A 27,497-nucleotide genomic window follows, 5' to 3' on the forward strand; every position below is an offset into this window, starting at 1 on the left:
AAATAAATGTCAAGCTTATTTACGTTTTTGGGGGCATATTTTCAGTTAGCAGATGGTACTGTTTGAATCGCGATTCCATCTTCTACTGCTGGTAACGTCGTAGAATACTCTTCAAAGGGGGTTCTTTATTCATGAATGAATGCAATATGAGTAGGCTAAATGCCTTAAAATATCATGAGAAGGGAAAAACTTAAAAGGACGTTTAAGTCATAGAGATTAGGTCAATTTTTACACCGGTCTGCCAAATTTATTCGTTTTGATTCAACGATGAGGCTGCCTCTTGCAGGGGAAATGAGAAGACATCTATTTCATTCTACACTTCACTCGTATTTTCAGTTGTAAATGAGCAGCAAAAAAAATCTTTTAAATCTATGTAATCTTTATGAATAATAAGTATGCATTTTTATATAAAATATACAGAAATATCAGTTGTAAAAATGTCATCCAAAAACGGACCCCTGTGCAACCGACGCAAGCAAGCACACCCTACAATTTCCCCAGAAATTGTACCCTCTCTAGTTCTAAAATATATAGTCATTTTGATTGTTCAGTATTGCTCAGCATGTCATCACCTGACTACATGATCAACAAAGCTTGTATTGTCTTGCTGAGATGGCACCTCAAACACACCACAATATGGAACAAGGCCTAAACACACAGAGTGGTGCATCAAGTTACCAGACACCTCACAGTCTCACACACGTGCACACGTGTGCACGTGCACACAATCAAACGCAGACACCCACACACGCACAAGCAAAAGCCAGCAGATATCCACATACACACTCTTATCAGCAATCTAATCAGCTGTCAGTATGATATATCTGGGTGGTGATGATAGAGCAAACAGGATGTGATGTGGATAGACCTGCTCCTCATCCACTTCCTGTCTCACCACAGACACAACAAGAGCCCCATAAATATCTCACCTGACAACCTTATTAACTTCAATACTGTATGTCAATATGCAATGGTAATGTCAACTGTTCAGTTCTAGTCTTCTGGTTATGAAGATAGGTGAAATGTTTCACCCACAGGCTCTCACAAGTAGAACATTTGGGATGGTAAGCATGATTTTTTAAAGTCGTGAATAATGTTTCAGAATTTTTTTAATGTTTACTTGTTGGAAGATTGGAGGAGTGGTGTCCTCAAACAACTGCAAATGTGCTCAACAACAGAATAAGCAGTATGTCAGTGTCTTTAAAACAAAGATATTGTGAAATGAATGATACTTTACTCCCAAAAGATAGTCTCACTGGAGAAAAAACAAACAGTCTCTCATAGAAAGTGTCACCCATGTCCAGTAGTAGAACAGACCGTTCCATTAATACTGTAGCTCTCCAAAAAGGGGCTTAATTTCTATCTTCAAAAAGTTACCTTTCCAGAAATGATGGAGTGGATCGTTCCAAAACAGCCATGGGACTATTCCATGGTGTTGAGGAAAAATCCTGTCAGTGAGTCCAGCAGGGATGGATCCTAGCTGTGATTCTTCTAACAAGGTAGCTTCTGACAGTAGCCAAACCACACTGGACATCTCCTGGCCCCCACCTGTTATTACTCCTCAATAGTAGGGTCCATGGTACAGTCCAGGTCAGGTCATCACACCCTTGGTGCAGCTCCAACATGGTACAGTCAAGATCAGGCCATCACACCCCTGGTGCAACTCCAACATGGTACAGTCAAGATTAGGCCATCACACCCCTGGTGCAGCTCCTAAATGGTACGGTCCAGGCCAGGCCATCACACTCCTGCAAACACAAGAGAAATATCTGCTGATTGGCTCGGGTCCGTAAAACAGCGTCCTCATTTGACAGCTTAAAGAGACAGGATATATCAGAGCACAGTATGGCTACTCAGCACCTCCCAAAAAATTCTCGGAATGACTGTCTTAAGAGAGCAAATCAAACTCAGACAACTGCAGAGTCCCAGAGCCAGACCAGATCAATCAAGACCCGAGCCACACTGATGGATCTAGCAGAGTGGATCACGTTGCCTTCAGATGGTTTCCATGGCTGGGCCTTCTAATTCAACATGACGTCAAACGTGGCAGATGAATCGGACTCATCCAGGAACTCAACCGCCACACAAAATTATCACATTACCAGAGCAAGGAACATCGAGGTTAGGACTGTGTGTGCGTGTGTGTGCGTGCTTGTGTGTGCTTGTGTGTGCCTCCAAGTGCAGCCAGGCTGATCCGTGCTGACTAGCTGGAGCTGAAGCAACACAGGCCAGCAGAACGCAGTAGACTACAACAGAGTCTAATAAAACCTGGCAAAGCAAGCGCCTCCTCGTCTACAGCCAGTTACTTTCGATGAAAACAATCAGATGAGAGACGTAATGATCAAACCGGTGACAGAGTTGGACTAAAAAGTGACACAAACTATCGGCCCGTGAGCTCGCAGGAGAAGGGTTGGCGGAAACGGTTGTGTGCCAGGGGAACATGGCTTGGCCCTGGGGTACCTCCTGTGGGCAGGGCGGAACAGTCGTCTGGCAGCAGCCAGTGTTATCTGGGGGCCTGGGAGGCCCTGGGACAGGAGCCAGGGAAAGCTAGGGGGACCCAGAGTGAGCTAGTGCAGGTAGGTGACCCAGTCTAGACTCCTGACCCAGTCTAGACTCCTGACCCAGTCTAGACTCCTGACCCAGTCTAGACTCCTGACCCAGTCTAGACACCTGACCCAGTCTAGGTGGCCGTCTGACAACCTGCACTCTGTTTTACCGACCGTCAGACATCATGTTGTTCACCCCCCCCCCCCCCTCCCCTCCCCCCCACACACACATACACACCATACACTTACACACATATTAGCACATGACTCATGGTGACGATGAGAGACCGACTGGCCAAGGTGTCGCCCCGGGGGACAGATGGGGTTGAGGCGGGGGGGGGGGGTGAGTCATCCGTCAGTGTTCTGCCTGTCTGCATCCTCGGCTGATGACCTGCAGCCAGTCACGTTCCACCTCCTTCATTCTGCCTCTCTCTCCCTCCCTCCTTCTCTCTCCAGTACGGGTCTGTCTGCCCCCAAACCCCCTATCTTCCCTTCACTTTCCCCTCTCCCTTCGTTCACTTGTCTACGGTATCTATCTCCATGTCCCCAAAACCTCCATGATACCTCTCTCACTACACCTCCCTCCTCCTGCCGCCTCACACATTCCTCCCACTACATGTTTTGTCTGCGTCACCTCGGGCCTGGGCCAGACCTGCAGCCCCAACCTGCAGAACCAGGCCCCAACCTGTCTGTCAGTGGAGGCTGGGGGGTTGGATTTTTGGTCTGGGTTGAGGCTGGGGGCTGGAGGTGGGGCTAGGGCTTGGGCTAGGGCGAGGCTGGGTAGGGCTGGAGGTGGGGCTGGGGCTGGGGCTAGGGCGAGGCTGGGTAGGGCTGGAGGTGGGGCTGGGGCTAGGGCTAGGGCTAGGGGGAGACTGGGTAGGGCTGGAGGTGGGGCTGGGGCTAGGGCTAGGGCTAGGGGGAGGCTGGGTAGGGCTGGAGGTGGGGCTGGGGCTAGGGCTAGGGGGAGGCTGGGTAGGGCTGGAGGTGGGGCTGGGGCTAGGGGGAGGCTGGGTAGGGCTGGAGGTGGGGCTAGGGCGAGGCTGGGTAGGGCTGGAGGTGGGGCTGGGGCTAGGGCTAGGGCTAGGGGGAGGCTGGGTAGGGCTGGAGGTGGGGCTGGGGCTAGGGCTAGGGCTAGGGGGAGGATGGGTAGGGCTGGAGGTGGGGCTGGGGCTAGGGCTAGGGGGAGGCTGGGTAGGGCTGGAGGTGGGGCTGGGGCTAGGGCTAGGGGGAGGCTGGGTAGGGCTGGAGGTGGGGCTGGGGCTAGGGCTAGGGGGAGGCTGGGTAGGGCTGGAGGTGGGGCTGGGGCTAAGGCTGGGACCAGCTACTATCTCCATCAGCACATCAGCTAGTTGTCTGCTGGCAGTCTGCCATCTACTTCAACATATACAACAACAATAACACACTGTTCCCGTTTTGAGAGAGACGGAGGGGGGGGGGGAGGAGATGGAAGGCAGATAAGGAAGAGAGGAGAGATGGTATGTGGACAGTCTTGAATGTGTCCTGGGGGTCAAATACGGTCCTTCTCTAAAGCACCCACCACCAGCCTAGCGATGCCACACAAAGAACAACACTCATTCTCTCCCACCCACACACACACACACACACACAGGTCCCTTTGTGGGTCAGTGTCTCCAAGGTGGCCCATCAAAGCATATCTCCCTCCAGTCCTCTGAAAGGGATCTGAAGCTGGGTCTGTTTGAAGTGATATCTCTGTAGCTCGGCATTCTTACCCTGCCCTGTCACCGCCAACGTCCTACACAAGAACCCGGAGATCCTGGTGCTGAGATTTCTCCCCCTCCCCCCCACCCCCGGCCGCCACCACGCCATGTCACCCTGCTCAAGTCTCACAGGAAGCCACCCAGAGGAGCCACCCCTGGGGAGGGCCAGACTGGGGCTGCTGTACAGACACTTACCTGTTGACTCCTCTTGGTCTCTCTCAGGTCAGCCTCTGGTCTCTCCTCTTGGTCTCTCACAGGTCGGCCTCTGGTCTCTGCTCTTGGTCTCTCGCAGGTCAGCCTCTGGTCTCTGCTCTTGGTCTCTCACAGGTCAGCCTCTGGTCTCTGCTCTTGGTCTCTCGCAGGTCAGCCTCTGGTCTCTCCTCTTGGTCTCTCTCAGGTCAGCCTCTGGTCTCTGCTCTGGTCTCTCTCAGGTCAGCCTCTGGTCTCTCCTCTTGGTCTCTCTCAGGTCAGCCTCTGGTCTCTGCTCTTGGTCTCTCACAGGTCAGCCTCTGGTCTCTGCTCTGGTCTCTCGCAGGTCGGCCTCTGGTCTCTGCTCTGGTCTCTCGCAAGTCGGCCTCTGGTCTCTGCTCTGGTCTCTCGCAGGTCGGCCTCTGGTCTCTGCTCTTGGTCTCTCGCAGGTCAGCCTCTGGTCTCTGCTCTTGGTCTCTCACAGGTCAGCCTCTGGTCTCTGCTCTTGGTCTCTCACAGGTCAGCCTCTGGTCTCTGCTCTGGTCACTCGCAGGTCAGCCTCTCGTCTCTGCTCTTGGTCTCTCACAGGTCAGCCTCTGGTCTCTCCTCTTGGTCTCTCACAGGTCAGCCTCTGGTCTCTGCTCTGGTCTCTCGCAGGTCAGCCTCTGGTCTCTGCTCTTGGTCTCTCACAGGTCAGCCTCTGGTCTCTGCTCTGGTCTCTCGCAGGTCAGCCTCTGGTCTCTCTGCTCTGGTCTCTCGCAGGTCAGCCTCTGGTCTCTGCTCTGGTCTCTCGCAGGTCAGCCTCTGGTCTCTGCTCTGGTCTCTCGCAGGTCGGCCTCTGGTCTCTGCTCTGGTCTCTCGCAGGTCAGCCTCTGGTCTCTGCTCTGGTCTCTCGCAGGTCAGCCTCTGGTCTCTGCTCTTGTCTCTCGCAGGTCAGCCTCTGGTCTCTGCTCTTGGTCTCTCACAGGTCGGCCTCTGGTCTCTGCTCTTGGTCTCTCACAGGTCAGCCTCTGGTCTCTCCTCTTGGTATCTCACAGGTCAGCCTCTGGTCTCTGCTCTGGTCTCTCGCAGGTCAGCCTCTGGTCTCTGCTCTTGGTCTCTCACAGGTCAGCCTCTGGTCTCTGCTCTTGGTCTCTCGCAGGTCAGCCTCTGGTCTCTCCTCTTGGTCTCTCTCAGGTCAGCCTCTGGTCTCTGCTCTGGTCTCTCTCAGGTCAGCCTCTGGTCTCTCCTCTTGGTCTCTCTCAGGTCAGCCTCTGGTCTCTGCTCTTGGTCTCTCACAGGTCAGCCTCTGGTCTCTGCTCTGGTCTCTCGCAGGTCGGCCTCTGGTCTCTGCTCTGGTCTCTCGCAGGTCGGCCTCTGGTCTCTGCTCTTGGTCTCTCGCAGGTCAGCCTCTGGTCTCTGCTCTTGGTCTCTCACAGGTCAGCCTCTGGTCTCTGCTCTTGGTCTCTCACAGGTCAGCCTCTGGTCTCTGCTCTGGTCACTCGCAGGTCAGCCTCTCGTCTCTGCTCTTGGTCTCTCACAGGTCAGCCTCTGGTCTCTCCTCTTGGTCTCTCACAGGTCAGCCTCTGGTCTCTGCTCTGGTCTCTCGCAGGTCAGCCTCTGGTCTCTGCTCTTGGTCTCTCACAGGTCAGCCTCTGGTCTCTGCTCTGGTCTCTCGCAGGTCAGCCTCTGGTCTCTCTGCTCTGGTCTCTCGCAGGTCAGCCTCTGGTCTCTGCTCTGGTCTCTCGCAGGTCAGCCTCTGGTCTCTGCTCTGGTCTCTCGCAGGTCGGCCTCTGGTCTCTGCTCTGGTCTCTCGCAGGTCAGCCTCTGGTCTCTGCTCTGGTCTCTCGCAGGTCAGCCTCTGGTCTCTGCTCTTGTCTCTCGCAGGTCAGCCTCTGGTCTCTGCTCTTGGTCTCTCACAGGTCGGCCTCTGGTCTCTGCTCTTCGTCTCTCACAGGTCAGCCTCTGGTCTCTGCTCTTGGTCTCTCTTGGTCAGCCTCTGGTCTCTACTCTGGTCTCTCCTGGAAGACAGGAACAACAACAGAGAGAAGACAGGAGTCAGACAGCATGCAGGGATTCCACCAGTTTCCTTATATTTGATCCATCTCACGTGAACTTCCTGTGCTACTCTCCTGCATACCTTTATGGGGGGGGGGGGGTAGTTTTATTACAACATTCCATTTATTTCCTCTTGGGTTTACTATGTGTGTTTTGTGTTGCAATGCCTGTTTTAAGAAGTCATGTTTTACAGTGCAAACTATTTGCTGACAGTCTGTCTGTCTGCCTGCCTGCCTATCTGTCTGTTTACCTCATTGACTGCCTGACTGCCTAGCTGGCTGGCTGGCTGGCGGGCTGGCTGCCTCCCTTCATAAAGATAGCATGAATCAGGACCAACTCCCATATATATTTACAGATGTTTTTATATATTTGACCAACTGGGTCATGTAAAACGCTAATGTATAAGCTTAAGTTTCAGGGCAATTCCACTTTGGCGTTTCAGAAATCTGTGAGGACTGCAAGCCACTTTTCCATCCCTGCGTTCTCCATGCTTATCAGGTCAACGTTTAAAAGACGTGTTTCAACAAGCTCCTTGACTCAAGTAGCCTTCAATGGACCAATGACAGCACAGGTCCGTCCGCCCTTGCCCAATCACAAACAGGGGCATTCTCTTGCTCCAGAGTTTTGCCGTCCCCGGCCAGTTACCGTGGCAACAAATGCACTGTTTCCAAGTGACACAAAGCCTAAACTTAAGAACCTCCATTCAGCTGTGGACCAGAGAGAGAGGAGAGGAAACGGCAATAAGAGGACGGCAGGGAAGGAAACTGAATCCCAGAGTTGTGGAGGACCTGGTAAAATCATTCTTTCTTTCCTGTGTTTGAGTATCAGACGCTGGCATGCGACACTGCAGGTAGCTGAATGCCAGTCTGGTTCCAAAAAAAAAAAACACTCCTACTGCTGCCTCTCTGTCACAGTTCTCAGTGAGCGTGAGAGTGAGTTATCGAGGAGGAGGCTTAAGGCTTGCGGGGTGCTTGTTAGGCCTTGTTATGAGGACGTATTCAGAGGGGTAAGGGATGAGGGCTGAGTGGCTGAGTGGCTGAGAGCTCGGGGCGAGGAGGGCAGGTCTTGATTAGGTGTGAGGTTGGGGATCCCTCGCATATGGGACACCCCTTTGTGTGGTTAGATTACTACCTTATGAAAAACTGCCCTGCTGATCGGCTCTGCTGGGTTCGGAGTTTCCTGCACACTGCATCCTAGTGTTAGGGAGCTTTCTGCGCGCACACACACACACACACACACACACACACACACACACAACGAATATAAAGACACAAACACATGTCATCTCCCTAGGCCTTTTCACAATCACTGGGCATGGCGTGTGTTTGTGTGTGTGTGTGTATATATGTGTGAATGCGTGTTTGTGTTAACTAGTCAATAATCCCCCACAGATGGAAAACAACCTGCAGTCATCCATCCGCCCAGATCACCAAGATCACACACACACACACACGGCTCCTCGAGCCACTCTCCAATGAAAATCACATGATGGACCACGTCCAGGACTGAGACACAGGGAGAATCTCCACCAGAAAACAAACAAACAACCAAACCCAGAGCAGAGCGCCGGAGTCCCAGAGGCCTGTGCCCTCCTCTCAGGAATCCTGGAACAAGACGACCAATTATTTGATATCATTTCTGATGGTCCATTAGTTCAACATAAAGCACTGATTGTAGAAGATGTGTAAACACAAAGGTTGCTACTAAGTGAGCATCACTGGCGAACGGAGCCCGTACTCTGTTCCAGATGGCTAATTGTTAGCTGATTGTCAGTCTTATAACTGTCATGTAAATCGGTGGGGTGCGCTTGTTTTTCCAAGCAAGAACAACGGCAGAAGGGTGGTGTCCGGCTGGCTAGATCTGACCGCACAACACGCACTTCCACAAATAGAAGTACGGAGTGCTGTGCTACCTGTGCACACACACACACGCAGGCACACACACACACACGTACACACACACAAATGGTGGACGCTGGCACAACCTCGCGCCTGTGCTCCGTTAAACCAGTCATGTGAAACGACCCGTTCCTTACTGCAAATCAGATTACATCTCTGAGCTGCGGTCTACAGGTCCACACACACTTAGAGCTCTGGGCTCAGGTCCACACACACACACACTCTCACAAGCACACGCACGCTTACACAAACGCACACACACACAGGCAACAGCCTCTAATCAGACTGTGCCCAACACGTACAGCTCCACGTAGAGAGTGTGTTTCACAACCTGCATTCTCTCTCTCTCTCTCTCTCTCTCTCTCTCTCTCTCTCTCTCTCCTCTCTCTCTCTCTCTCTCTCTCTCTCTCTCTCTCTCTCTCTCTCTCTCTCTCTCTCTCTCTCTCTCCTCTCTCTCTCTCTCTCTCTCTCTCTCTCTCTCTCTCTCTCTCTCTCTCTCTCTCTCTCTCTCTCTCTCTCTCTCTCTCTCTCTCTCTCTCTCTCTCTCTCTCTCTCTCTCTCTCTCTCTCTCTCACTCTCTCTCTCTCTCTCTCTCTCTCTCTCTCTCTCTCTCTCTCTCTCTCTCTCTCTCTCTCTCTCTCTCTCTCTCTCTCTCTCTCTCTCTCTCTCTCTCAGCTGGACTGGAGCACGAAGGCTTCAGGCTTCGTCACGTGCTGACCTGTGTTCACGTCGCCTTCCGAATCACACACTCCAGCATCCATAGACCCCAGGGCCCAAACCTACAGCCTCTCGCGCTCCTCCCACCAACACAACAACCCCTCCTACAGCCCGCCTCATCACAGACGCTCGCCGGTGTCCCTCCGCAAGGGAACGTGGGAAAACCTTGATAAGCCCGGGCTCAGGGGGCTCAACTCTTCTGTTGGCACCCTGCTCTTCAGCACGGGCGCATGCGGGAACATGTTTAGACATCGTCTGGCAGGTATGAGAAGGGAGCTGTGCACGTTCTGTTGTGCTTCCCAAACAATGACAGGATTGACTCCCAGTCAGAGGGTTTCCAGGAGCTGCTGAGTTGATTACAGCGGTCGAGCCTAATGGACGTCACCGGCCCCCTGCTCGTTACAGAACTACTTCATGAAACGGGAAACGCTCGGGTGATTGCTGTGCGCGCACTTGTACGGTGTCTGTGTATTCGGAGTTGTGTGGTGTGTGTCAGTGTGTAGCGGTACTGTACAAACCCTACGTCGGTATCACAACCATCAGGTGACGTAGCAGCCTGCTCTGCCTTCCTCTCAGGGCTCGTAGCCGAACCAGAGCTCCGGAGCAGCTGCCTGGCGCTGGGCTAGGCTGGGTAATCAATCCCAGACCTCTGTAGGAGCTACACATCTCCTTCTCCTGCAGCATGTACATTAGGTTCCACACTGTTGAGCCGCAGGCTGCACACCGTGAAGGCCCTCCAACCAGACTAGCAGCCTGGAGAGAGGCAGGGCCCGGCTGAGTCTCCCTCTAGCAGGGTTATGAAGGCCTCTCTGTTGAAGGAAAGAGCCCTGTTTTTCATATCATCATCGAGGATCCGGAGTGATCCAGCCATAGCAGCTGGATGGTCAAACCAGCTTCCAGGGCCCTGTTGGCAAACATGTGGAGACCAGAGGCTGAAGGCTAGAGGCTGGAGGGAGGAGGCTGGAGGTTCTCTGTCTGTTCTCTTGGGAGTGGGGAGGGCGTGAGGACTCTGTCAGCCCCTCAGGAGTTCACTCACTGGGTCACTCTCTCTCCACGGGGCCCTGGGTCATCTGAGAGGCCCATGGATGGGGGGCCGAGGGGGCCTGGGGAGGGGGGGGGGGGGGGGGTTGGGGCCCAGGTTGGGTTGCAGTGGATGTCCAGATAAGAGGTGAGTCTATGACAGGGCCGGAGGAGAGAGGAGGATGGAGGGAGGGAGGACAGGAAAGGGCAAAGCAGGGACACGGATAGGGGAACAGGGCCTTCACAGGATAAAGGAAGGTCTCACTCATCTTACAGGTCACAACCGAGGGGGAAGGGAGGGGCAGCTACATTCAGTACAGCTACAGTTACTACGGTAACTACAGGACCAACTGACCAGAGACAGGGGACATGCTACAGGGAGTCTGGGACTAAACTAGAATGAAGCAAATCTATATACCCTCTATTTTGCACAACACCTCCATTGATAATTGAATGGAATTTCCATATGAGAAAATACATGCTTGCAGAGGTATTTAGTTGCAGTCGTCAAAGGACATTTCTCATTTTGTGAAGTAAACAAATGACCAATGTCTTCTTTTGGGGATCATTTTCTGTCTGCTGAGTTGTCAAACTGGACATCTATAACCTCTGAAGTTCACAGGAAGGGATAGGAACAACATTCTGGACACTTTGCTATAGTGTTAAGGGGTTGAAACTAGGATTGATTTAGGGAAAAATGTCCTACATCTGGAAACATCTGACATGGGGGATTATCTTGTTTTTGGAGACGGTTTTCACCAGCGCGGCTCTTCGCTTCCCTTAATCCCCTCTCAGTAGAGGAGAGAGCAGCAATTATCAACGTCAAACTCGGACCCATAACTCAACGAGGTGTGGACAGAGAAGGAGTGAGGGAAGGGGCGTTTCTTTTCATACCGTCACTCAAACGGGACCATTCGGGTCCAAAAACGCATATGTCGTTTACTGTATGATAACTGCGTACAGCATTTTATTTTTCTCACAAAGTGCGAAAGTAGTCTTTGAATGAGGTGGCCCCGGGGGGGGTGGTTGGATGTTGTCAGTAGACAGAAGCAGAGGAGCAGCTCAATCCTGTCCTGGGCTGAGCTGAGCACACCTACCCCCCACCCCCACCCGATCAGAGCAGTCACAGGAGCTGCGAAATGTTAGTTTTAGCGCAGAGGTAAACAGGCTCTCCCATGGTGGGCTCGTACCCTACACAGAGTAAGCACATGTTTCCCATTGTGGTTAAAAGGGAAGGGGGATTAGAGGCAGGGCAGGAGGAGCCGCACACTCATACCCCATGGAGCGATCACACACAGCCCTCGCAGGTCCCCTCGCAGTACTGCTGAGACAGCCAGGGTGGAGGTAGGGGCTGGGGGTGTTTCTGCAGTTCCTGGCGGTCAGCTCCATCAGAGGGGCTAGCCGGGGGCCTGTGGTGCCCAGCGTCGGGGCTCCGGTCTGGGGGCTGACGGAGCCAGGCATGGCTCCTCGCTGACAGAAGCGCCAGGCTCCACGGTGGCAGACGCTCACACAAACACCCAGCAGGTGAGTGATATGAAAAGGTGTTGAAAGTGAGCGGATTTGGGTTTTCAGAGGCATTTTACCCTCAAAAATCTCCTTCAAACAGTTCAAAGCTTGGATAAAGGACATAAAAAAGAGTCCGAAACCGAACTCAGTAAAGGTAGAATTACAAACAAATGTACCCCCAAATAATTGAGAGATAGTGGAGGGGGGGGGGGGCAGTTCCTCAAATGGGTGGCCTGTCAAGCTCTAAAGAGGTCTCCTGTCAGGTGTGGCAGGGGCAGAGGGCCCACTGAGCTGCCATAGGGTGACAGCGTTGACGCAGGGGACTGTGACTGTGCAGCCAATTACATGAGCGTTTGTAAAAAGGCGCACAGCCGGGTGAGGCGGGACGCAGACCAAGACACGCATCGCGGAGCGGATCTTCACTCGGCCCAATTAATTCCTACCCTGCGAAGCTCAGCTGGGATTCGGCTGGACAGAGTCCACCAATGCTGAGTCAAACGTCTGACTGACTTTACAACAGGGTGGGGGAGCGCAGCAGAGAGACCAGCAGGCTGCCATCACACCCAGAGAGACCGTCTCCATTTAAAAAGATAAGAATGCATTCCTCGCGCAAAACTCCATGTCCTATAAATAAGGGCGTAACGGACTATAGCTTCAGCTGGTTTCCTGTCTGTGTGTATGTGTGTGTGTAAATCAGGCCTAATCACGCCTGCAGCCCACAGCTCCAGAGTGGAACAGGCTCCTCTCCGCGATCCCCTCCTCGCCAGGACGGGGTCAACTATTCCAAACAGCCACAAGTGGTCCTCTTCAACCCTGCAACCTCACAGCCCACACACATAAACACCCATAATGATATGCTACGCATCTGTCAGATTCAGTGTGCGTGTATGTGTGGCGAAAGAGTGTGTGCGTACGCGTGTGAATGTATGCATGTCTGTGTGGAGCCCAAACAAAGTGTGTATGACCTGGGATTGTTTAGGATCAATACCTGAGAAGACGTTGACAGATGCCGGTGTCTTTAATGCAACCCAACGCTATTCCACTAAGGGTGACCGGTGTCACTTCTCTCAGGTCATGGATGTATAACAGAGACCTGACCTTCAACTCTCACTCTTCCTCCATTTTCTATGACATCACACTTTCCGTTTTCCGTGACGGCAGTCTAACAGCCAGTGTCTTTGATTAGGGAGATTCTACAGGGCTTCTAGAGTGTTCCGTTAGATAAATGGTTCCGACATCACTGAGTCATTAGGCCCGAGCCCGCCTTTGGCCTCATCACGACCACAGCGGAAGCCCCAGCAGGCAGAGGATCAATATCAGTCACAAATAACCCTCCACAGTACAAAGTAGTCCCGGAGTTTTCCTATTGACGTTGGTTGGAGTTGTGTGGCATTGAGTTGTAGGGCATCTCTGAAAATCCTCCTAAACACACACACACATATATGCACACACACGTGCACGCACACGTGCATACACACCCACACACACACTTAAGATTTAATGTAAATGTCAAGGAGCCTGGTGGAAAAAGGTGGGATGAGGAACAAACAGCTAATCCCAAGCAACCAGGGATTAGGACCGGGCAAACATAATTATTAAACAAATGACTCATGTTCCCTCCCGTTCTCTCCTGCTCGTCTGAGAGGCCTGCGGCTCCGGCAGCAGTCGGCTCTAGAACACGGCCCGGTCTGAATCCAATCTCCCCTCCTCACCAGGGCCTAGTGGAACCAGCTACTCCTGGAACCTGACCAGCTGGGAGGGGTCTGGACCAGAGTAGGGGAACGTCCTACAATACCTGAACACAGGGCTCCAGATGACACGGAAGGTTCTGGTCTGGTGTGGTCAGCTCTCGGCTGAGACCTGCTAACATTTCCCAGCAGTGCCCACGCTAATGATTCAGCAAGCAGACCTCCAGACCTTAATGAACCGGCCTGAGTTTCTCTGACGCTGTTGTCACTGTCGATTGTTTCCACGGTTTTTATCTGTAAGGAATGCTGCCTGTTGATAAAGTTGTGTTGTAAACCACATCCGGTAGCAGGTAGGGGATTAGCAGAGCAGGATAAGACTGGGATGAAAGAACATGGTGGAGAGCTGTTGTGCTGTCACTAGACTGCTACGGTGGGTCAGAGGGGACATTTGGTCAATCAATCTCAATCCAAAGAGACAAGTTCAATGTTCGATCTTGGTCATAACGTTGTGATATTTCACATTTGCAACCTTTTCTCTAAAGAATAACCCTATCAATAAACATGTTTAAAGAAGAAAATAAAGTATTTTTGAAATTGAATATTCCCTAAAAAGCTAGCTACTGTATGTGGCGTTTATGTACAGAGCCTAATGGCCCAGTTCTGTCAGTCCTGTCTGGAACAGATGCACAGTGGATGGGTGTTCCAGAGAACAGCACACGTAGCAACATTCCATCCCCTCTCTGCTTGGTTCTGCTGGTGACATCAGACAGAGCGTTCCAGCACCCCAGAGAGGGGGTCTCTCCACAAGGCTGGCTCTCAGCAGACGCCTGCTCACACACAGGTTAGACGTGCGCGGGTGTGCTTATGTGTGTGTGTGCACGCGGTGAACTGAAGCCACCATAGTCCGCCACCGAGTCCCGTCCCTCACTCCTACGCTCTAATCCACCCTTTCTTGCTCTCCATCCACTGTTCTGATGCTGCCCCCCACCCCCCCTCCCCACCGCCCCCCCCCCCACCACCAAAAAAGGGAGAAGTGCAGACACAGCACCCCTCAGCCCCCTCCACCCCCGACCCAGTCTATGTGGGCCCACAATGCTGTACATGCTGGGCCAGGGGACCAGTACCTCGCCCCAGCCGGGCTGATCCCAGGCCTGCTCTAAAGACATCTGCGGTGCGACAGGGGACGTCGGGACAAAATAACTATTTTTTTAATCTCCACCCCGCACGGCTCTGACCACAGGGCTGTGAGGTCGTAGCATGACGGCCCCTCGCTCTGCCCACCCCCCTCCCTCCTCCCTCCTCCTCAGCCTACTCCCCCTCCTCCTCCCCCTCACCCGCGGCCTACTCCTCCTCCTGCTCCCTGTCGACCTCATCCCCCACTACCTCCCCGCCCACGTCGTCCTCCTCCACCTCCCCCAGCTTCTCCTCCTTCTTCTTCCTCTCCGACCTCCCCCTCGGCCGACTCCTTCAACTCCCCCTTCTCCCCCTCCTCCTCCTCCCCGCTCTCTAATCCTGCCCTACATGACTGGCTCTGTCTGAAAGCCCCACACGCCAGAGGTGGAAGCCAAGAGCATTGCTGGGAGATTTGAAGAAGAAGAAAAAAAAACAAAGAAAAAAAAAGTTAAAAAAACACCTGCTCATCAAACTAAATTGCACTCAGCAACAGCGTCGGTGGGAGGGGGGGGAAGGAATGAAAGAAAGAAAGACAAGTCACTGCTCTCCCTCTGATCCTCGCAAACAAAAGAACAAATTGCGTTTCTGCATGGCGGTGCGGGCCGGGTCGAGTCACACGGGGAGGCGGGGTCAGGACAGACCACTCACGGTGCATTTGTTTGCGAGCATGTGTTTATGAGTTCCATCAATTCCACACAGAGGGGGAGAGCTAGAAAGAGAGAGAGAGAAAGAGAGAGAGAGAGGGAGAAAGAGAGAGAGAGAGAGAGAGAGAGAGAGAGAGGGAGAAAGGGAGAGAGAGAGAGAGAGGGAGAAAGGGAGAGAGAGAGAGAGAGAGAGAGAGAGAGAGAGAGAGAGAGAGAGAGAGAGAGAGAGAGAGAGAGAGAGAGAGAGAGAGAGAGAGAGAGAGAGAGAGAGAGAGAGAGGGAGAAAGGGAGAGAGAGAGAGGTACAGGATACCTATCTGCCTTTAATCTCAGGCCCTTTCCTCCTCAACATTGCTTATTGTTCCTGCTCTGTCTTGTCCAGCCTGCTGTTATTATACCAAACAGCATTATATTTATTAATGCCCCCGGCCTTTGAGTCATTCTCCACTGCATGGCAGTGCGGCCTCCAATCTTCCTAGATAAAAGAGCCTTCATCACCCCTCGCCTTCCTCTGCCTCACAGAAGCCTGGAGCAAGCAACGACCTCTGCTGTGGCTTTAATCTTGACACGTCCCGTTCAGAGTGGACTGTTTGAACCTGAGACCTCTCTCCACTGTCATCCCAGCGGCCACTTCAGCTCCTGGGAGAGTGGGTTTACTGTAGACGCACAAAGGCAGAGGAAATAACAGGAAATGATCAATATTTAGAGTGTGGGGTTTGGAACAAAGGCTTGAACGGACAATGTTGTTATCTTGACTCACTGGGGTTGAAGTGAAGTCATTAGGCTGGGGCTGGCAATAGGACCATGGCTAGGGCTGGGGCTGATGGTAGGACCATGGCTGGGGCTGGGAGTAGGACCATGGCTAGGACTGGGGCTGAGGATAGGGCCATGGCTAGGGCAGGGGCTGATGGTAGGACCATGGCTAGGACTGGGGCTGAGGATAGGGCCATGGCTAGGGCTGAGGATAGGGCCATGGCTAGGGCTAGGGCTGGGGCTGAGGATAGGGCCATGGCTAGGGCTGGGGCTGAGGATAGGGCCATGGCTAGGGCTAGGGCTGGGGCTGAGGATAGGGCCATGGCTAGGGCTGGGGCTGAGGATAGGGCCATGGCTAGGGCTAGGGCTGGGGCTGAGGATAGGGCCATGGCTAGGGCTGGGGCTGAGGATAGGGCCATGGCTAGGGCTGGGGCTGAGGATAGGGCCATGGCTAGGGCTGAGGATAGGGCCATGGCTAGGGCTGGGGCTGAGGATATGGCCATGGCTAGGGCTGGGGCTGAGGATAGGGCCATGGCTAGGGCTGGGGTTTACAAGGGTAGCCATGCATGTGGAGTTGTTTTGGAGGCTGTGTGGAGTGCTGACGTGTGGTCAGGGCTGGGCTCAGCTTGGCTGCTGGAAGTCCTGCGCTCCGGTGTTCACACAGCGCCAGCCCCCGGCCTGCGCCCGGACACCGCTTTATGGGACAGGGGATTATCGTCAAACCAGCCATGAGGACCACCCACACAGTGACACTGGACAGCAGACACACACACACGCGCGCGCACACATCAGCACGCACGCGTGCACACACAATCACAGGAACAGCCACACACATATTAGGTCTGAGTAACGCACACAACCTAAGTCTATGACCCACATTCGCTTGGCTCATTCTAAGCACCTACATTTTGGAGAGAAATACAAGTATTTGTGTCTCGTGTTGAATACTCATACACATACTAACAACCACACACTAAAAACACACTAAATAGGACTTGGGGCAGGCGTCAGGCCTAACCCTAATCCACACACACAAACAGTTTACCATGACGACCCGCCTGCCAGCCACAGTCGGCAACTACGAGCCAGTTCATTAAGAAAACCAGCAACTTCTGCTATGACATCACACCAGTCCCCTCCGAGACTCGGTGGTTGCCTCGTTTCACAAACCGTCGACCCGCATCCACAACAACAACCCTGCATGTCACTGCAGATGGCGAGCAGACGCCAGGACCTGAACACAGGTCGCGCTCGGCACCACCGCTTCCTCGCCACCTTCAACGTTTCCCTCCTGCCACACGTGAAGCCCTCTCTTGATCGACGTCAAGGAATCACCTCTCTCCCCCTCCCCCTCCCCCCTCCCCCTCCCCCTCCCCCTTCCCCCCTCCCCCTCCCCCTCCCCTCTCTCTCTCTCTCTCTCTCTCTCTCTCTCTCTCTCTCTCTCTCTCTCTCTCTCTCTCTCTCTCTCTCTCTCTCTCTCTCTCGCTCTCGCTCTCGCTCTCTCTCTCTCGCGGGCTGAACGGGTTTCCCCGTCTCTCACGCTTTTCCTCCAAGTCCCATTCTCACCCGGAGACGCATGCACAAACACACAGAGTCAAGACGGGAAAGGGGGAAAAAAAGAGAGAACAGCACATATTTCTCACTTGCCGGGGCAGAGCAGAGCACAAGCCCTAGGCACCCGTCGGATGAGCAAAACAATGGGAGCCAATGACAAATCGGACGTGGTGCATTCACTGAACAGTCATAAAGGGTGGCAGGTAAGCAAACACTCACCTGCCCTGAGCTAATAACACACGCAAACAAACACACGCAGGGACACACACACACACACCGCGCATAGGAACCGACATGCACAAGGAGAAAGACACACGCACACTCACACACATGTACAAAGTGCGGTAGGATCCACATAGGAACCCACGTGCACACGTAGGAACACGCTCACACACACACACACACCGACAGGAATGCACGCATACTGTATATCAAGGAACCTACGCATATACACACGGGGAACACACATGTCGTAACACACACAGTTGAGCTAGCCAAGCGTGTTGAGACAGTGCCGGGTTAGGGCCTTCGGTGGAGACTAGGGGCGGCCTCACCTCTGAACACAGACTACAAGACCATCAATCTAACCACACGGAGCATGAAGAGTTTCTCCTAACAAACCCACCACACGCATATGTTTGTCTCTGGATACTGTTCAAGCAGCACACACAGGAAAGGGATGGGGCCTTGGGGATTAGGGCGTGTGTTGTTCTGTGGTGTGTTAGTGTCTTCGGCGAAGTGTGCTGGTGTACATTGTGGTAGCCTATGGTGTGTGCATTGGGGTGCTGCTCGCTCCCAAGTTCAGGGTTTCTCTCGTTGAGTTCACTGACACAATAAACATGTCAGAAGGTTTTGTCGAAGTTCACTTGCACAGACCCTGTCGGGCCGTGGGGTGAACACACGTTGCAACATTTTGCGTATGATGCACATTCCGAATTCACAAATGTTGCAATATAAGCCTGGGAAAAGGACAGGCATGTGTAAAGGTGTGTGTGTGTGTGCGTGTGCGTGTGTGTGTCCAGAGGGAAGGAAACTGTAGTTAACTGCACTGACTTTCCAACCAAACCAAACAAATCACACACATTTTCCCCTGAGGTCTTCCCGCAAAGCAGAGCAAAGCCCAAGTGACAGCACCTCTCCACTCTGCATCCCACCACAGCCCAGCCATGTGACTCCCCCTGGCTATCCTCTGAGGGCAAAGAGGAGAGGGGAGCGACTGGCGGTTTGGGGTGGTGGGTGGGAAAGGGGGCGGAGGTTGGTTCGAGTGTGGGTGAGGGGACATAGGGGTAAAGGGGCTGGGGTATGGGGGGCGGGGTGGGGAGGGGGGCTGGCGTTGGTTGGCAGCGAAACACACGAGAGAAAACAAATTCCTGTCCCATCGCCATGGAGATGAGTCAACAGCGGGTCTTGGGGGGGGGGGGGCGGGGGTTGCGGGGCGAAGCCTGACCCGAGCGTAGTTAACTATTCATCCTCGTATCCGGCTCCCAAATGATTGGGCAAACACAGAGCGCCGCGGAGTCAAAAGGGCCCCAGAGGGGCAGAGAGAGGGCCGTCACCCTGGGGGGACACGCTGACACGCTGACAGGCACACACTGGCTTGGGGGGAGGGGGGGTGTACAATCTTGTATTTCAGTACAGTCCTGCACACTCACAGACAGGCCTTAAGGGGATGTCAGCTCTAAGCTGAACCTGCTCCAGTCGGAAATGCATGTTCCTTCTTTTTTCTGAAGAATTTGGCTGCTGGTAGGTGAGGGCCGTAAGGCTCGTGGAAATGACACGACAGACGGCCGAAGTCTACCTGCGACGGATGCTTTGCCCTGGGAGCGACAGCGAGCCCACAACATGAAGTCTCAACGGCAATCTCCCGAGCAACGTGAGAAACTCCAGGCACTATCTCTGCTCGTTACAGTTTCTGAAGTAGGTCTGAACTGGCAGGAGAGATTTGCTATTAAAACAAGTTAAATAGTTAATAGGGTTTGGCTAACAATTATGCCAACAGCAAAGTATGAGTTGCGTCAGGAGATGGAGTTTTATAAGCCTAAACCACAGTAACACTATAATCCTCTGGCTCTAGGCCAGTTCAGTCCCCACAGAAAAAAAAGAGTTTAAGACCACTTGATTTGGGTGAGGAAGACAAGTCCTTAAAACGGTAAAACAGCAACAAAATGTGCCATATTACTGTGCCATATAAGAGTGCCATGCTACTGCCATATTGACGGATTCAAGGTGACAAGGCAGGTGAGGTGCTTGTTGCTAGGATGCGACTAGGAAGCTAAGCTAACAGGCTGTGAGGCTGTGAGTGGCTACGTAGCAAACGCTAAGGTATACACAGCTGAGGTTAACACACCAGGTCTGGATCACTGGAACACCACCAACAAACTGAGACCATTTGTCTCTGGAAACATATATATACTCACCACAAGAATCCATGAGAAACAGGAGAGCACGTCTTATTCCCGGAATCTGGATTCCTTGGCTGTTGAAAGAAAAAAGAAACAGAAAAAAAAAACACGAGGTAAAACGTCACTTCTTTTACAGTACCGCTGGGCCAATGTCAGACCCACCAACAGTATTGCGTTACATTGCTTTATATATGCTTAACTCCTGCCTAACCATTTATTCAGCCAGGGAGCTTTTTGGCGGAACGGAGGTAAAATAAGTCATATAGTGGGGATGGCCCTGCAAGGAGGTTTACAGCCGCAGACCACAGCACCACGGCCCAGCGCTTTGACCACTTTACTGTAGAGCCGAGCATGGCTTGACAAGCAAGGGTCGCTGGTTGAAATAGCATTAGAAGATGATGGGAGGAGGCTGTCACTGACCTGCCATCTGGCCTCACTAGAACACATTCCAACATGGCTTTAACGCCGCACTGGATCTACAAGATATCCAGCACCGTCATCCTCTGCTAAACCCTGCCTCGTCATCATCATTCCAGTTGGTGTACGGGCCTCTGGGAGGGACACCGGGCCTTGTTAATCATCCGGTGGTCCGGGGTCTGAGAGGGCTCTGTCCCCAGCCCGGCTGGGTCAGGGCAGTGCCCGGTGGGGTGGGCCAACTGAGGGGTGATGCCGCGCCGCTCCCTGCCTTTCACTTCAGAACACAGTGTTTTCATAAAGACGGCTGAAGCGTGTCCTTCCTTTACTTGTAATTAGGGCTCTTTCTATCTAATCCACCCAACAAATCTTACAAATGAGAAACAGAACCGCAGAGTTTTTATTTATTTATTTGAGTGGACGGCTGTCAGAAAGAAAAGAAGAAGAAGAAGAAAAAAAAGGAGGAGGAAAAAAGAACGAGGACAAAAAAAAGAGAGCGATTTCTTTATAATAAAAAAGCCAGATGTGTGGAGTCACTTCTTCGATGTGTGTCACTGAGGGAGTTTGGGGCAACATTTGGCCGTGCCAGAGTCTATTTTTAGACTATTTCCTAAAATAAAAAGTGAGTTTAGTGATTGGCAGAAATTACAGGCTTTCTCCTCCCTGTCCATGACCTCAGTCCACGTCACTAACGACGAAATACTGACCGTATAAAACAACTTTAAAAAAAACTCACCAAATACTCAACGTTCATAAGGAAATAGCCTCCGTTTAATGTACCGTACGATTAGGTTTATTTTAGGTTTCAATCTGACATCAAAATAACACTGTTCGGGTGAAATTCTACAGCATGAAGACTTATTCTGCAAACTGATACTGCACGCAGTCAACGGCAGTTATGTAAAAGAAACAAACTTTTTTCACCTCATTGAGACCTGATAATTTTTTGATGTTGTGGATGAATCTGTGCATTTATCTATTAATATTGACTTTAGTATGTGTGTGTGTGTGTGTGTGTTTATGCATGTTGACGTGTGTGTGTCTGTGTGTGTGTGGCGGCGGAGGCTGGGGCCTAAGGGCTGACTGAGCAACCTAACCAAGCAGAAGTCCCACCTAAGCTCTGAAGCATGCACCACCCAGGCCTGTAACTAACACACAGAGATAAACACAGGTGATGTCAGGGATTACACCCCATAATACTGCCGCAGGAAACCGCCAATAGCACAGGTGTATCCACGACGACGGATACATTCCTCCAAGTCCTGTTCTGAGAAGAGATATGTGACTGACAGCTCCTCATCTCCTCTGGTCGATTGTGTGAACCTTGTGTAAACAACCGTGGGCGGTGTGTGCCTGTTTGCATGTGTGCGACTGTGTGTGTGTGCGTGTGTGTGTGTGTGCGCGTGTTGAAAAGACGCAGGTGAGGGGACACACACACAGAGGGATTAGGGAAGTCTTATCACACACCTCTGAAGCCGAGGAGCGCAATACCACACGTACCCCCTCATAACCTGCAGGAAGGGCAGCACCAAGCCCTCTGGGGGGGGGGGGGGGGGAGAGAGAGAGAGAGAGAGAGAGAGAGAGAGAGAGAGAGAGAGAGAGAGAGAGAGAGAGAGAGAGAGAGAGAGAGAGAGAGAGAGAGAGAGAGAGAGAGGGAGGGAAGGGGGACAGAGAGATAGGGAGAGGTGGAGAAAGGCAGTGTTGTCATCCCACAGTAAACAGCTCCCTCTAGAGCAGCTCCTCCATTCTCCCCGTCCTGCACCTCTCCAGCCCCGTTCTTCCCCCGTCTCCGTGGCCAACCTGCTTCCTACAACGCTCTCGAAACGCACTTCCCTCTCCGTTTTCATCAGCGCCAAACAAAACAAAGAAACATCCAAAGCAGTGCAACGTAGCACAAGCATCCTGCACATGTATGGAAACTATCACGGCCATTTTCAAATCCAAATACCAAAAGAAAAGTTCAACGTTACCCTAACTATAATCCTTCCCTTGTCCTACGACAGACAGCAGGGAGGCCGGGGGTCCTGGGTTGTGAGGAACCATAAACTGCTGGAGGAAAGGGAGGAACGCACAGCGCCAACTTCTCACTGTGCACGGGCCATGGGGCGGCCTGAATCGTGTGCAGCGTGTTTAGCAGAGGTCTGCGACGCGCAGGACAGATTAGGCTGGGCCGTGCATGGAGCTAGTGCTGCCGGGGCCAGCGATAAGCCTGCTACAGGCTTTGGTCCGAAGCTCTATTAGGGTCTCTCCTAGGCTCTCTCTCTGTCTCTCTCTCTCTCCCTCTCTCTCTTCCAGTCTTAAGTTTCCCTTCCCTTTCTCCCCTTCATTCCCTCCCTCACAATCCTGCCCCTCCTTCCTTTCGTCTCTCTCTCTCTCTCTCTCTTCCTCCCAGTCCCCCTCTCCCTCCTCCTGCCTCCGGGCAGTGTTACATTTGTTTGTCTCCTCAAACCACCATGTTACACAACCTCGGAGCAACGCCTGTAATATCTGAGACAGATTTAAAAGCAGTAGTGGGGAAAAGATAACACAGCCGGGCGTCGTGCGGTGCTGAGGAGCCCGTGTTGATTAAACATTGTTGATTCTAGACAGGACAGCATGGCAAAGACCACATGGCCATGAGAGCAGCAATATAATCTATGTACATTTCAGATATAGACTTATTTACTGTACAAGCTAAAGGCACACAAGCTATATACACACACAAGCTCTTCACAAGGTGTTGGGGACATGTTGTACACTCAGAACAGGCGATGCTGCAGTATACACACCGTCAACACCACTCTCTTCCTCCGATTTTTCCATGGCACTAATAAAACATTGGACATTGTCGAGTTTCAATATGTTTTTTGGAAATTATAAACGAGTAGAAAATACATCTTTTTATGAGCTTTCGAAACTTTCCCACAGTTTTCCCCGATTTTCCATGCATGTGACCCACCCACATTAAAGTAGCACTCAATTAGGCTGGCACAATGGACACAGAATGGGGCACACACACACACACACACAGAATGACAAATGTGACCTGCTATTTAACCCACATTTAAAAGACCTGTGCTGCAGTAAGTATCGGTTACATTTCTTCAGCACACACTGGAAAAAATCCTCAATTTTCCAAAGGCTGTTCTCATTCCTAGAAGTGCCAGGAGACAGTATCAGCATCTGCCCAGAGTTCATGACCTTTGGCCCTTATATGAATGGCACTACTGGAAGGCTTAGAGATCACCTACATTACACAGCTACCAACCTTAGGGACAGGGCAACATAGCAACAACCTCCTCCTGAGAGTCAGGAAACGAAGGAGATGCTAGTAAACTACGGAGGAAGCAGGGATGGGACTACAGCAAGTGGTCAACTTTCAATCCCTTGGTGTTCGGATCGCCGAGGGCCGGGCCTGGTCATGCAACACAGACACCGTGGTGAAGAAGTCCCAGCAGAGACCGGACCTTTTCAGACATCTGGAGGAACTCCGCAGACTTTCTACACATGCACCACGGACAGCATCCTGACAGGGGACATGACCGCCTGGTATGGGACCAGCGCTAGGCTGGATCGCAAGGCCCTGCAGAGAGTGGTATGGCCAGCATTCTAATAGATGGTCAATAGATGCTAACTGTCAGATGCTAATTAGCAACTGTGGCAGTTGACAGTTGGTTACCTGTAGACTGTCAAGACTAAGCCCATTAAATCAAACTAAAAGTGTCAAAAGCAAACAAACCTTAACTTTAAACGTAGCATTTTAGCTTAAAAATGAGGGGCGGTGAATTTGGCGGCGTCTTTGTTTGTGTTCATTTATGTGTGTGTGTGTTCATATGTGTGTGTGTGTGTTCATATGCGTGTGTGTGTTCATATGCGTGTGTGTTTGTGTGTTCATCCTAGGAAGGTCAGAGTAGTAAAGTATTAGAGCCGTGTTTGCTCTGTGGAGGACTGCCTGTTGGAGAGTTTGAACAGTGACGTGTTAAACCAGTAAAAACAGGACGCGGCTCCACTCTGTTTGCTCAACAACACCCAGAGAATGGGCCCACGAAACCAAACACACCTCTCTGCCTCCATACCTCCATCTACCTCCAACCTGGCTGGAGAACATTCCAGGAACATGCCTTACGGAGTCTGACAGAGAACATGTCGAGAGTACGTGTCACGTGTACAAGATAAAGTTAGATACATGTGCGGTACAGTGTTTGTGCAACTGTATGTCTGTCATTAAAAGGCCCAGGGATTATGTAGGTATGCACACAGGGATGGCAAGAATGCATGCATGGAGATACACCACACACACACACATAGAAATGCACACCTACATACGTAGGAACACACACACACACTTCTGCAGCAAGGGATGTTTTGTGTCACTCACTCCATGTGACTAACTACACACTGGGTTATTATACTGGGAACAACGTCTACGTAATTTGCTTCGGAACGATCAAATAAACGATCAATCAAATACCGTGGGACAGTTCAGTATTGACCATCCTCTTGACCTCAGGTGGGACGACGTTGCTTCAAGAGAGAAAGAGAGAGAAAGAGAGAGAGAGAAAGAGAGAGCGAGAAAGAGAGAGAGAGAGAGAGAGAGAGAGAGAGAGAGAGAGAGAGAGAGAGAGAGAGAGAGAGAGAGAGAGAGAGAGAGAGAGAGAGAGAGAGAGAGAGAGAGAGAGAGAACAGCATCTCCAAACACCCCCCTCCGCCTCCCCTCCATCAGAGAGAAGAGCTCACTGTGATGTGTGTGTGTTTTTGGAAGAGCGGTGCTCATAAACAGCCATGCAAGGGGCCCACTCTATTCATCAAGGCAGGCTGAGATGCGCTTCACTGGGCCCGGCCCTTTGTTTTACCCCCTCGCTCACAAAACCCTCCGGCCCCAGAGAGAAAGGAGGCTGGTTCCCTCGGTGTGTGCGGGCCCCGAACGATGCCATTAGCTTGGTGCCCATCTTGGGTGAAAGGCGTTTTTTAAGCGGCACATGAAGTGATTTAGAGAGACGCGGGCGAAGGAGAACAATCCTGTTTGGAAGCGGCCCGGAGAACGGAGAACCCTGATGTCGGCCTCTATAACACGCGTGAACCGGGCCCTCCGTTCCTTGAGTGGTGCATAGACCAGCGGACAATAGACGCGGAGCGAAGCATCCCCCCCCCCCTCCTCCCCGCGCCCCCGTCATGTGACGTTGGGGGTCGATGCGGCGGTGATGCGTGGGGTCAGGAAGGTTCACCAAACTTCCCACGCCTCCTTCCCCTCGCCAGGCCCTCGCCAGCTCAACGAACAACGCTCTTTGTTACCGGCAGCAAAAAAAAAATGCTGGTTCCTCTTAAAAATGGCGTGTTACACATCATTCACGTGGCTCCTTGATTAGGGGAATTTGGCACACAAAAGAATTCTCAGTTCCAAAAACAATCATGTTTCCTGTCCAGTAAAATGCTGCCACGCTGCAATCATGTGACTTGCTTTTTGGTTTACAAATTTCCTACTACTCAAGATGACATGTAGAATGCAGGCTTAGTGCTCTGACAGTAAAGGCTGGGGAGCGTCACCAGCGTTCTGGAACAAGCACCCCAGCGAAGCAAGTAGGCGATAAGAGTTGGCAGCTACAGTGTGTGCCAGTTCTGTGGAATGGTGCATGTATTCCTGCAAACAAAACTCCCACATCTCATAAGGAGGAAGCTTCAGAACACGAGATGTTTTCGTTTTTACCTGGACATGTTTTGTTTTCTATTTTAGGCAGCTACCTACACTCCCTCTTCCCCATATATGATATTCTAGTGTCGCCACTCTTCCAGGTGTTTTTAATCGTGATTTTCATGCTTGTGTCTGTGAGAAATGCGTGGGCAAGGGGTGAAGGCCCGTCGCTTCAGCACATGGAAGGAGCAGTGCATTGTGCGTAAACCAGGCCACAGCCCTGAAGACAGTTGAAGCTGTAAGTGGGTGGGGGAGGGGGAGAGGGGCTGTTTGAGGGCAGGGGCCTCCTGAACCACGAGTGGACCAGCGTTTTAGAAGGAGGAACCGAAGGCTGCCGTTTGAACAGTACGGCTCCAGACGACCGCACCTTCCCGTTCCTAGGCGGCCCGCTGCCACTCTCGCTTTCAGCGGGGGGGTGGGGAGAGGGGGTAGAGGGGGGAGAGGGGGGAGAGAGGGGGTGAGGAGGGAGGCCAAGGACCATGGGAAAAAGTAGAAGGCAGACCAATCACCTACACACTGCAGAGTTAACTACCACAGGCATCATCCGGTAAAGGCCTGAACAAGTCCCAGATTGCCATCTTCCAGTGAGTCAGAGAATCTTCCAGAGAATAATGGCGTTTTTTTACCCACTTAATCAGCTGTCAGCCCGCTCGCCAAGTAGTATGAACTTCACCACTGAGTTCATATAAGTCCTCGCTGCCTATCTTGCCTGTCCCTCGGCAGCATTGTAGCGGACGTTTCATACACTGCACAGAGCCCTCCAGTCACCCCTGGGATGCCGGGACAGGCCTGTTCCTGAACAGGGCTGTCTCTGCTCTGCAGGTGGTCATAGCTGTCTGAAGTCTTCAAGGCTCCAGCCTTCAGGACATTCTCAGAGACCTTTATTTCATTTCAGTTTTCATTCCGAGTGCACCTCAAGATGGACTGTTTCCATCTTCGCTGAAACCTGGAGATCCCTTGAGAAGATCAGTGAGGACCTCAGGAAACCCGCCTTTTGAAGGTGCCTCTCAAACGCTAGCTGCCCGTGCGACCCTTCCTCCATATCCCAGCCTGCTCTGCTACTGTATAGTACGTGACCAACAGAAATGTCAACCTAATAAAAGGCGCTAATACAATTAATCAATTACAGTAAACAACATTCAGAATGACACAATGATGATACGATCTTTTTGTGGAATGCAACCGCACTTTATAAATTGGTGCAGTCAATCACACAGGGTGTGTTACCAGTCCGGAATATTCCTTGGTGTCTGCCAGGAACGATCTGACTGCAGGAATGCTCTTTAAATTAAAACAAAACATAATTCATGTCATGTCAGAGACCGCTGAAACCTGTAGCGATCACTCGAACAATAACAACAGCCTTAGTGGGAACTGATTGGAAAATGATTGGTGGTTGAGGATAAATATGAGAGGAGCGATATGCATGCCAAAAATCCCTTTTCATTTTCTTGATAGCATCATATGGCTTCCCACAACAGCAATTACGCTGGGGGGGGGGGGGGGGGGGGGAAACAGTCTATGCGACGTTAACACATATAACAATGTTTACAGTGGATTCCTCCGTCCTC

At 52.0% G+C, this 27,497-nt stretch overlaps 1 long non-coding RNA gene across 1 annotated transcript; it reads right to left on the bottom strand.

The window, feature by feature from the left end:
• Positions 1 to 1,091: 1,091 nt before the first annotated feature.
• On the bottom strand, positions 1,092 to 22,135 carry LOC134008473 (uncharacterized). The gene is made up of 3 exons (XR_009928130.1): positions 19,860 to 22,135; positions 4,460 to 6,453; positions 1,092 to 1,748 (listed from the first exon to the last, which is right to left on the bottom strand). It is a non-coding gene; the product is annotated as an uncharacterized LOC134008473 (long non-coding RNA).
• Positions 22,136 to 27,497: the final 5,362 nt, after the last annotated feature.

The sequence above is a fragment of the Osmerus eperlanus genome, chromosome 2, assembly GCF_963692335.1.
Source record: "Osmerus eperlanus chromosome 2, fOsmEpe2.1, whole genome shotgun sequence".
NCBI classification, from domain to species: domain Eukaryota; kingdom Metazoa; phylum Chordata; class Actinopteri; order Osmeriformes; family Osmeridae; genus Osmerus; species Osmerus eperlanus.